The sequence below is a fragment of the Arachis hypogaea genome, chromosome 17 (genome assembly GCF_003086295.3).
Source record: "Arachis hypogaea cultivar Tifrunner chromosome 17, arahy.Tifrunner.gnm2.J5K5, whole genome shotgun sequence".
Lineage (NCBI taxonomy): Eukaryota > Viridiplantae > Streptophyta > Magnoliopsida > Fabales > Fabaceae > Arachis > Arachis hypogaea.
Genome location: NC_092052.1, coordinates 16,012,683 through 16,022,359, shown reverse-complemented (window position 1 = coordinate 16,022,359; position 9,677 = coordinate 16,012,683). Strand labels below are relative to the sequence as shown.

Genomic DNA, 9,677 nt, shown 5'->3' with positions numbered 1-9,677 from the left:
AGTTGTGTTTCTTCCTTTACATCGCATTCTTTATCTCCCCCTCTTCTTCTACTTACAAAGGGATCCCTATACTGTGGTATAAAGGATCTCTATTATTATTATCATTTTTCTGGCCATTCTTCTTTGTCATATGAGCAGGAGCAAGGATAAGAACATTCTTGTGGAAGCAGATCCAGAACCTGAAAGGACTCTGAAGAGAAAATTAAGAGAAGCTAAAATACAACAATCCAGAGATAACCTTTCAGAAATTTTCGAACAGGCAAAAGAGATAGCAGCCGAAAATAATAATAATGTAAGGAAGATGCTTGGTGACTTCACTGCACCTAATTCCAATTTACATGGAAGAAGCATCTCCATTCCTGCCATTGGAGAAAACAACTTTGAGCTGAAACCTCAATTAGTTTCTCTGATGCAGCAGAACTGCAAGTTTCATGGACTTCCATCGGAAGATCCTTTTCAGTTCTTGACTGAATTCTTGCAGATATGTGATACTGTTAAGACTAATGGAATAGATCCTGAAGTCTACAGGCTCATGCTTTTCCCTTTTGCTGTAAGAGACAGAGCTAGATTATGGTTGGATTCTCAACCTAAAGACAGCCTGAACTCTTGGGATAAGCTGGTCACGGCTTTCTTAGCCAAGTACTTTCCTCCTCAAAAGCTGAGCAAGCTTAGAGCTGATGTTCAAACCTTCAGACAGAAAGAAGGTGAATCTCTCTATGAAGCTTGGGAAAGATACAAACAGTTGACCAAAAAGTGTCCTTCTGACATGCTTTCAGAATGGACCATCCTGGATATATTCTATGATGGTTTATCTGAGCTATCAAAGATGTCACTGGACACTTCTGCAGGTGGATCCATTCACCTAAAGAAAACGCCTGCAGAAGCTCAAGAACTCATTGACATGGTTGCTAATAACCAGTTCATGTACACTTCTGAAAGGAATCCTGTAATCAATGGGACGCCTATGAAGAAGGGAGTTCTTGAGGTTGATACTCTGAATGCCATATTGGCTCAGAACAAAATATTGACTCAGCAAGTCAATATGATTTCTCAGAGTCTGCATGGAATGCAAGCTGCATCCAACAGTACTCAAGAGGCATCTTCTGAAGAAGAAGCCTATGATCCTGAGAACCCTGCAATAGCAGAGGTAAATTATTTAGGTGAACCTTATGGAAACACCTATAACTCAACATGGAGAAATCATCCAAATTTCTCATGGAAGGATCAAAAGCCTCAACAAGGCTTTAATAATGGTGGAAGAAACAGGTTTAGCAATAGCAAACCTTTTCCATCATCAACTCAGCAACAAACAGAGAACTCTGAACAAAATGCTTCTAATTTAGCAAATCTAGTCTCTGATCTATCTAAGGCCACTGTAAGTTTCATGAATGAAACAAGGTCTTCCATTAGAAATCTGGAAGCACAAGTGGGCCAGCTGAGTAAAAGGATCACTGAAATCCCTCCTAGTACTCTCCCAAGCAATACAGAAGAGAATCCAAAAGGAGAGTGCAAGGCCATTGACATAAGTGCCCTGGCCGAACCTGTGAGGAGAGGAGAGGACATGAATCCCAAAGAGGAAGACCTCCTGGGACGTCCAGTGATCAATAAGGAGCTTCCCTCTGGGGAACCAAGGGACTCTGAGGCTCATCTAGAGACCATAGAGATTCCATTGAACCTCCTTATACCCTTCATGAGCTCTGATGAGTATTCCTCTTCTGAAGAGAATGAGGATGTCACTGAAGAGCAAACTGCCAAGTTTCTTGGTGCAATCATGAAGCTGAATACCAAATTGTTTGGCATTGATGCTTGGGAAGTTGAACCTCCCTTGTTCATCAATGAACTAAGTGATCTGGATCAACTGACATTGCCTCAGAAGAGACAGGATCCTGGAAAGTTCATATTACCTTGTACCATAGGCACCATGATCTTTAAAGCTCTGTGTGACCTTGGTTCAAGTATAAACCTCATGCCCCTCTCTGTAATAGAGAAACTGGGAATCTATGGGGTGCAAGCTGCTAAAATCTCACTAGAGATGGCAGACAGCTCAAGAAGACAGGCTTATGGACAAGTAGAAGATGTATTAGTAAAGGTTGAGGGCCTTTACATACCTACTGATTTCATAGTCCTGGATACTGGAAAGGAAGAGGATGAATCCATCATCCTAGGAAGACCTTTCCTGGCCACAGCAAGAGCTGTGATTGATGTTGACAGAGGTGAAATAGTCCTTCAATGGAATGAGAACTCCCTTGTATTCAAAACTCAAGGATCTCCCTCTGCAACCATGGAGAGGAAGCATGAAAAGCTTCTCTCAAAGAAGAGTCAACCAGAGCCCCCACAGTCAAACTCTAAGTTTGGTGTTGGGAGGCCACAACCAAACTCTAAGTTTGGTGTTGAACTCCCATATCCAAACTCTAAGTTTGGTGTTGGAGAGTCTCAACAAAGCTCTGCACATCTGTGAGGCTCCATGAGAGCCCACTGTCAAGCTATTGACATTAAAGAAGCGCTTGTTGGGAGGTAACCCAATGTTTATCTAATTCTTATTTTTATTGTTTTTCATGTTTTCTTAGGTTCATGATCATGTGGAGTCACAAAATAAACAAAAAAATTCAAAAAATGGAATCAAAAACAGCAGAAGAAAAATCACACCCTGGAGGAGCATCTGTCTGGCGTTCAAACGCCAGAACAGAGCATAGTTCTGGCGCTGAACGCCCAGAATGGGAGCATCCTGGCGCTGAACGCCCAGAACAAGCATGGTTCTGGCGTTCAACGCCAGAAATGGCAGCAAAGGGGCGTTGAACGCCCAAAATGGCCACCAACCTGGCGCTGAACGCCCAGAGTTGTGTGCAAGGGCATTTTACATGCCTAAATTGGTGCAGGGATGTAAATGCCTTGACACCTCAGGATCTGTGGACCCCACAGGATCTCCACCTACCTCATCATCTCTCTTCCCATTCATGATCATCCCTTCTACTTTCCATTTACCACTCACATCCATACACCCACTACCTTCAAAATTCAACATCTCTCTCTCACCCAATCCCACCCATATGACCGAATACACACTCCCATCTATCTCCTCCATATCTTCTTCTTATTCTTCTATTCTTTCTTCTTTTGCTCGAGGGCGAGTAACATTCTAAGTTTGGTGTGGTAAAAGCATAGCTTTTTTGTTTTTTCCATAACCATTGATGGCACCTAAGGCCAGAGAAACCTCTAGAAAGAGGAAAGGGAAGACAAAAGCTTCCATCAAGGGTCTATAGCTCAGTGGTAGAACATTTGACTGCAAATCAAGAGATCCCTGAGATACCTCAGGGGATACATTTTCTTCCACGCAATTATTGGAAGCAACTAAGGGTGGAACATCAAGAGCACTCCATCATCCTTCATGAAATCAGAGAAGATCTAAAAGCAATGAAGGAGGAGCAGCCAAGGCAAGGAAGAGACATAGAAGAGCTCAAGGACATCACTAAGGTGGACTCATTCCTTGTTCTTACTTTCTCTGTTTTTCGTTTTCTAGGTTATGTGCTTATCTATGTTTGTGTCCTCATTACATGATCATTAGTAGTTAGTAACTTTGTCTTAAAGTTATAAATGTCCTATGAATCCATCACCTCTCTTAAATGAAAAATGTTTTAATTCAAAAGAACAAGAAGTACATGAGTTTCGAATTTATCCTTGAACTTAGCTTAATTATATTGATGTGGTGACAATGCTTCTTATTTTCTGAATGTATGCTTGAACAGTGCATATATCTTTTGAAGTTGTTGTTTAAGAATGTTAAATATGTTGGCTCTTGAAAGAATGATGACTAGGAGACATGTTATTTGATAATCTAAAAAATCATAAAAATGATTCTTGAAGCAAGAAAAAGCAGCAAAGAACAAAGCTTGCAGAAAAAAAAAAAGGGGCGAAAAAAAAAAAAGAATATAAAAAAAAATAGAAAGAAAAAAGAAAAGCAAGCAGAAAAAGCCAATAACCCTTAAAACCAAAAGGCAAGGGCAAATAAAAAGGATCCCAAGGCTTTGAGCATCAGTGGACAGGAGGGCCTAAAGGAATAAAATCCTGGTCTAAGCGGCTAAACCAAGCTGTCCCTAACCATGTGCTTGTGGCGTGTAGGTGTCAAGTGAAAACTTGAGACTGAGCGGTTAAAGTCAAGGTCCAAAGCAAAAACAAAGAGTGTGCTTAAGAACCCTGGACACCTCTAATTGTGGACTTTAGCAAAGCTGAGTCACAATCTGAAAAGGTTCACCCAATTATGTGTCTGTGGCATTTATGTATCCGGTGGTAATACTGGAAAACAAAGTGCTTAGGGCCACGGCCAAGACTCATAAAGAAGCTGTGTTCAAGAATCATCATACTGAACTAAGAGAGTCAATAACACTATTCGAAATCTGAAGTTCCTATAGATGCCAATCATTCTGAACCTCAATGGATAAAGTGAGATGCCAAAACTATTCAAGAGGCAAAAAACTATAAGTCCCGCTCATATGATTGAAGCTCTGTTTCATTGATAGTTTGGAATTTATAGTATATTCTATTCTTTTTTATCCTATTTTGATTTTCAGTTGCTTGGGGACAAGCAACAATTTAAGTTTGGTGTTGTGATGAGCGGATAATTTATACGCTTTTTGACATTGTTTTTAGTATGTTTTTAGTAGGATCTAGTTACTTTTAGGGATGTTTTTAATAGATTTTGTGTTAAATTCACATTTCTGGATATTACTATGAGTTTGTGTGTTTTTCTGTGATTTCAGGTATTTTCTGGCTGAAATTGAGGGACTTGAGCAGAAATCAGATTCAGAGGTTGAAAAAGGACTGCTGATGCTGTTGGATTCTGACCTCCCTGCACTCAAAGTGGATTTTTTGGAGCTACAAAACTCAAAATGGCGCGCTTCCAATTGCGTCGGAAAGTAGACATCCAGGGATTTCCAGCAATATATAATAGTCCATACTTTGGCCAAGAATTGATGACGTAAACTGGCGTTCAACGCCAGCCTTCTGCCCAAATCTGGCGTCCAACGCCAAAAAAGGATCCAAAACCAGAGTTGAACGCCCAAACTGGCACAGAAACTGGCGTTCAACTCCACAAATGACCTCTGCACGTGCAACACTCAGGCTCAGCCCAAACACACACCAAGTGGGCCCCGAAAGTGGATTTATTCATCAATTACTTACTCATGTAAACCCTAGTAACTAGTTTATTATAAATAGGACCTCTTACTATTGTATTAGGCATCTTTGGTCTCAGTTTTATTCCATTGTTCATCTTAGGAGACTATTGATCTCGTTTAGGGGGCTGGCCCTCTCGGCCATGCCTGGACCTACACTTATGTATTTTCATACGGTAGAGTTTCTACACTCCATAGATTAAGGTGTGGAGCTCTGCTGTTCCTCAAAGATTAATGCAAAGTACTACTATTTTCTATTCAATTCTTCTTATTTCGCTTCTAAGATATCCATTCGCACCCAAGAACGTGATGAAGGTGATGATTATGTGTGACGCTCATCATCCTTCTCCCTTATGACCGCGTGCCTGACAAACACTTCCGTTCTACATGAAATAAGCTAGAATGAACATCTCTTAGATCTCCCAACCAGAATCTTCGTGGCGTAAGCTAGAATGATGGCGGCATTCAAGAGAATCCGGAAGGTCTAAATCTTGTCTGTGGTATTCCGAGTAGGATTCAATGATTGAATGACTGTGACGAGCTCCGAACTCGCGATTGCAGGGCGTTAGTGACAGACGCAAAAGGATAGTAAATCCTATTCCAGCATGATCGAGAACCGACAGATGAATAGCCGTGCCGTGACAGGGTGCGTGAGCATATTATTCACTGAGAGGATAAGATGAAGCCATTGACAAGGGTGATGCCTCCAGATGATTAGCCGTGCCGTGACAGGGTATTGGATCATTTTTCCGTGAGATGACCGAAAGTAGCCATTGACAGTGGTGATGTATCACATAAAGCCAGCCATGGAAAGGAATAAGACTGATTAGATGAAGATAGCAGGAAAGCAGAGGTTCAGAGGAACGAAAAGCATCTCCATTCGCTTATCTGAAATTCCTACCAAGGAATTACATAAGTATCTCTATCCCTTTTATTGTTTATTTTAATCTAATAAAGTATCATGTTTAAATCCGCCTGACTGAGATTTGCAAGGTGACCATAGCTTGCTTCAAGCCAACAATCTCTGTGGGATCGACCCTTACTCACGTAAGGTTTATTACTTGGACGACCCAGTACACTTGCTGGTTAGTTGTATCGAAGTTGTGACAGACAATAAAACTAGATCAGAGTACCAAGCCTTTGAAGCCATGGATATGTATCACAATTTCGTGCATCAAGCATCATTAAGCAGGTCACGCGTTCGCGTGAGCGACGCGGACGCGTGAGAGGCAGTTTTTCCACATGACGCAAGCGCGTCATCGACACGGCCGCGTGGAACAATTTATGCTAAAGGCACTATTCCAGCACCACTCCCTCGCAACTCTCTGTCAAATTTATTTTTCACGCACACATGATTGACGCGTTCGCGTCAATGATGCTTGCGCGTCGTGTGCCTCCTTTTTTTTTTGAAAAATAGCTTGAGGTGTTCGGTTCCTAGAAGAACATAGCTGCATGATCAGAAAATTAGTAAGAACTCAATAAAAATAAAATAAAATAACTAAGAAAATTACTACTACGAAAAATAGCTAAGGATACGAAATTATCGGGTTGCCTCCCGACAAGCGCTTCTTTATCGTCATTAACTTGACGGTCAGCTCCTCTAAGGAGGAGGATCATAGGGGCTCAGCTCTTCACCCCTTACTTTGAACTTCTTTCCTGTGTCTCCATAACGTAGCTTAATATGCTCCAGAGAGAGGATTCTGATTACTGTATAAACCCATGCTGGATTGCTGGTCAACACCACCTTCATTCCTGGGGAGAAACCTTCAGTGGGGATGTTTTTGTTTCTCCATCCTCTAGGTACTTTCTTCTTTTTGGGAACCTCCTCCTTGGTGGATGATGCATTTCCAACACCAAACTTAGGTTTGATGTCAGGCAGAATTTTATCGGTTGTCACCACAGGAGGTTTGAGTTGCAAATTCTGCTGTGCATCATCAGGGGGTTCTTGAAGGTTTGGATCAATAAGCTCAGCCTGCATGCAACTCTCTTCTTCACCTGTTGAATGCACATCTTTGAAGACATGAAAGACCAGTTGCTCATTATGCACTCTAAGCACTAATTCACCCATTTCTACATCAATCAGAGCTCTTCCAGTGGCTAGGAATGGTCTTCCTAGAATTATAGAGGCATTCTCATCCTCCCCTGTATCAAGAATCACAAAATCTGCTGGGAGGAAGAACTTACCTACTTTGACCAAGATATTCTCCACTAATCTGTATGAAGGCTTCATAGATTTATCCGTCATCTGTAATGCTATCTTTGTGGGTTGTGCCTCTTGGATCTACAGCTTCTTCATCACAGACAAGGGCATTAAATTGATGCTTGCTCCCAGATCACATAACGCTTTCTCAAAGGTTGTGCTCCCAATGGTGCATGGAATTTGAAAGCTCCCTGGATCTGGCATCTTCTTTGGTAAGTTATTCTGAATGATGGCACTACATTCTTTAGTCAGGACCACTATCTCATCCCCCTTTAAAGACTTCTTCTTTGACAATAGCTCCTTCATGAACTTGGCAAAGAGAGGCATTTGTTCCAAAACCTCAGCAAAAGGAATATTGATTTGCAACTTTCTGAAGACTTCCAAGAACTTTGAAAACTGTTTGTCCTTGGTCTCCTTTTGAAATCTCTGAGGATATGGCATTTTAGGCTTGTACTCAAGAGCCTTTGGCAAAGTAGGATAAGTGTCAAAAGAGTCTGGGAATGGGTTGTCCGCACGCTTTGGAGGGGCGTGTTCTACTTCTTCCTTCTTCTCCTCTGGAGCTTCCTTTTCAACTAGCTCTTCATTGGCCTTGGTCTCAGACCCAGCTACTTTACCACTTCTTAATTGAATACCCTTGCAATCTTCTCCTGGGTTCACCACTGTATCACCTTGAAATGTACTTGCAAACCTCTCAAGTATTTGCTTGCTCAGTTGGCCCACTAGCACCTCTAAGTTTCTAATGGAGGCTATGGTTTTCTGTATAACTTGTGCTTCTGTACTTGCCACTTGTTCACTTATTACGGTGATAGCCTTGCATTCCTCTCTTGGATTTGGAATTGTGTTACCATGAAGGCTATTAGTGGTCCTCTGATCAATTTCATTAACCTTTGTGGCTAATTGACCCATTTGAATCTCCAGGTTCTTGATGGATGATCTGGTTTCCTGTCTAAAACCTGTCAATATTGCTTCCAAATCATTGTTCTGCTGGAAACCGCCCTGAGAACTACTGTTGAAGTTCTGAGGTTTCTGAGGTTAGTCCCTCCACCCAAAGTTCGGGTGATTTCTCCATCCCTGGTTGTATGTCTTAGAATATGGATCATTGTTGGGATTCCTAGGGCCACTCCCCATGTAATTCACCTGTTCAGAAGAAGGTTGAGCATAATCATAATTATCATTTTGCACAAAATTACCTGCTATGTCATAGGAGGTCTCTTGGGGTGGATTTTGAGTGTTGATAGCTGAGACTTGCATGCCACCCATCTGTTGAGTAAGTAGATTTATCTGCTGAGACATAAGCTTGTTCTGAGCAAGAAGAGCATTAACAGCTTCTACTTCCAACATGCCTCTCTTCTGAGCGGCCTCAGAGTTCACAGGATTCCTATTAGATGAGTATAAATATTGGTTGCTTGCAACCAATTCAATCAGCTCAATAGTCTCCTCTGGTGTCTTCTTCTTGTGTAATGAACCACCTGCAGACAAATCTAAGCTCATCTTGGACATCTCACCCAAGCCTTCATAAAAGATATCCAGCTGGGTCCATTTGGAGAACATGTCTGGAGGGCATTGCCTAGTCAGTAGCTTGTATCTCTCCCAAGCTTCATAAAGAGTTTCACCATCCTTCTGTCTGAAGGTCTGAACCTCCAACCTAAGCTTAGTCAACTTCTTAGGTGGGAAAATTTTAGTAAGAAACTCAGTAACAACCTTTTCCCAAGTATCCAAACTCTCCTTGGGTTGGGAATCTAGCCATAGCTTTGCTTTATCCCTCAGAGCAAATGGAAAAAGCATGAGTTTGTACACCTCTGGGTTCACTCCATTTGTCTTCACAGTATCACATATCTGCAGAAAATCAGAAATAAACTGATTCGGATCTTCATGAGGAAGTCTGTGATATTGGCAATTTTGTTGCACCAGGGTGACCAATTGTGACTTCAATTCAAAGTTGTTTGCAGTTATAGGAGGCACCACAATGCTTTTTTCATAGAGATCCGCAGTAGGGGCAGAATAAGAGCCAAGCACTCTTCTCTGCTGATTATCCCCATTCGGATTTACCACATTGGCATTAGCATTATTATTTGCCATAGTGGATTCTGCAGCCTTGTAAAGTCTTGCTTGTTGTAAACGTCGCCTAAAAGTTCTTTCAGGTTCAGGATCAAAGTCTAAGAGATGTTCTTTGTCTCTATTCCTGCGCATACACAAGCAGAAAACAAGAAAAAAATGGAACTCTCTACGTCAGAGTGCAGAGAAGTCCCAGTGAGGTAACCTATGTAAAATAATAAAATAAAAATACTAACTAAATAAATAAATAAAAT

At 41.5% G+C, this 9,677-nt stretch overlaps 2 non-coding genes across 2 annotated transcripts; one reads left to right on the top strand and one right to left on the bottom strand.

Moving 5' to 3' along the window:
* Positions 1–664: 664 nt before the first annotated feature.
* LOC112768275 (small nucleolar RNA R71) lies at positions 665–772 on the bottom strand. The gene has a single exon (XR_003185711.1). It is a non-coding gene; the product is annotated as a small nucleolar RNA R71 (small nucleolar RNA).
* An 8,142-nt stretch (positions 773–8,914) lies between these two features.
* On the top strand, positions 8,915–9,021 carry LOC112768027 (small nucleolar RNA R71). The gene has a single exon (XR_003185467.1). It is a non-coding gene; the product is annotated as a small nucleolar RNA R71 (small nucleolar RNA).
* Positions 9,022–9,677: the final 656 nt, after the last annotated feature.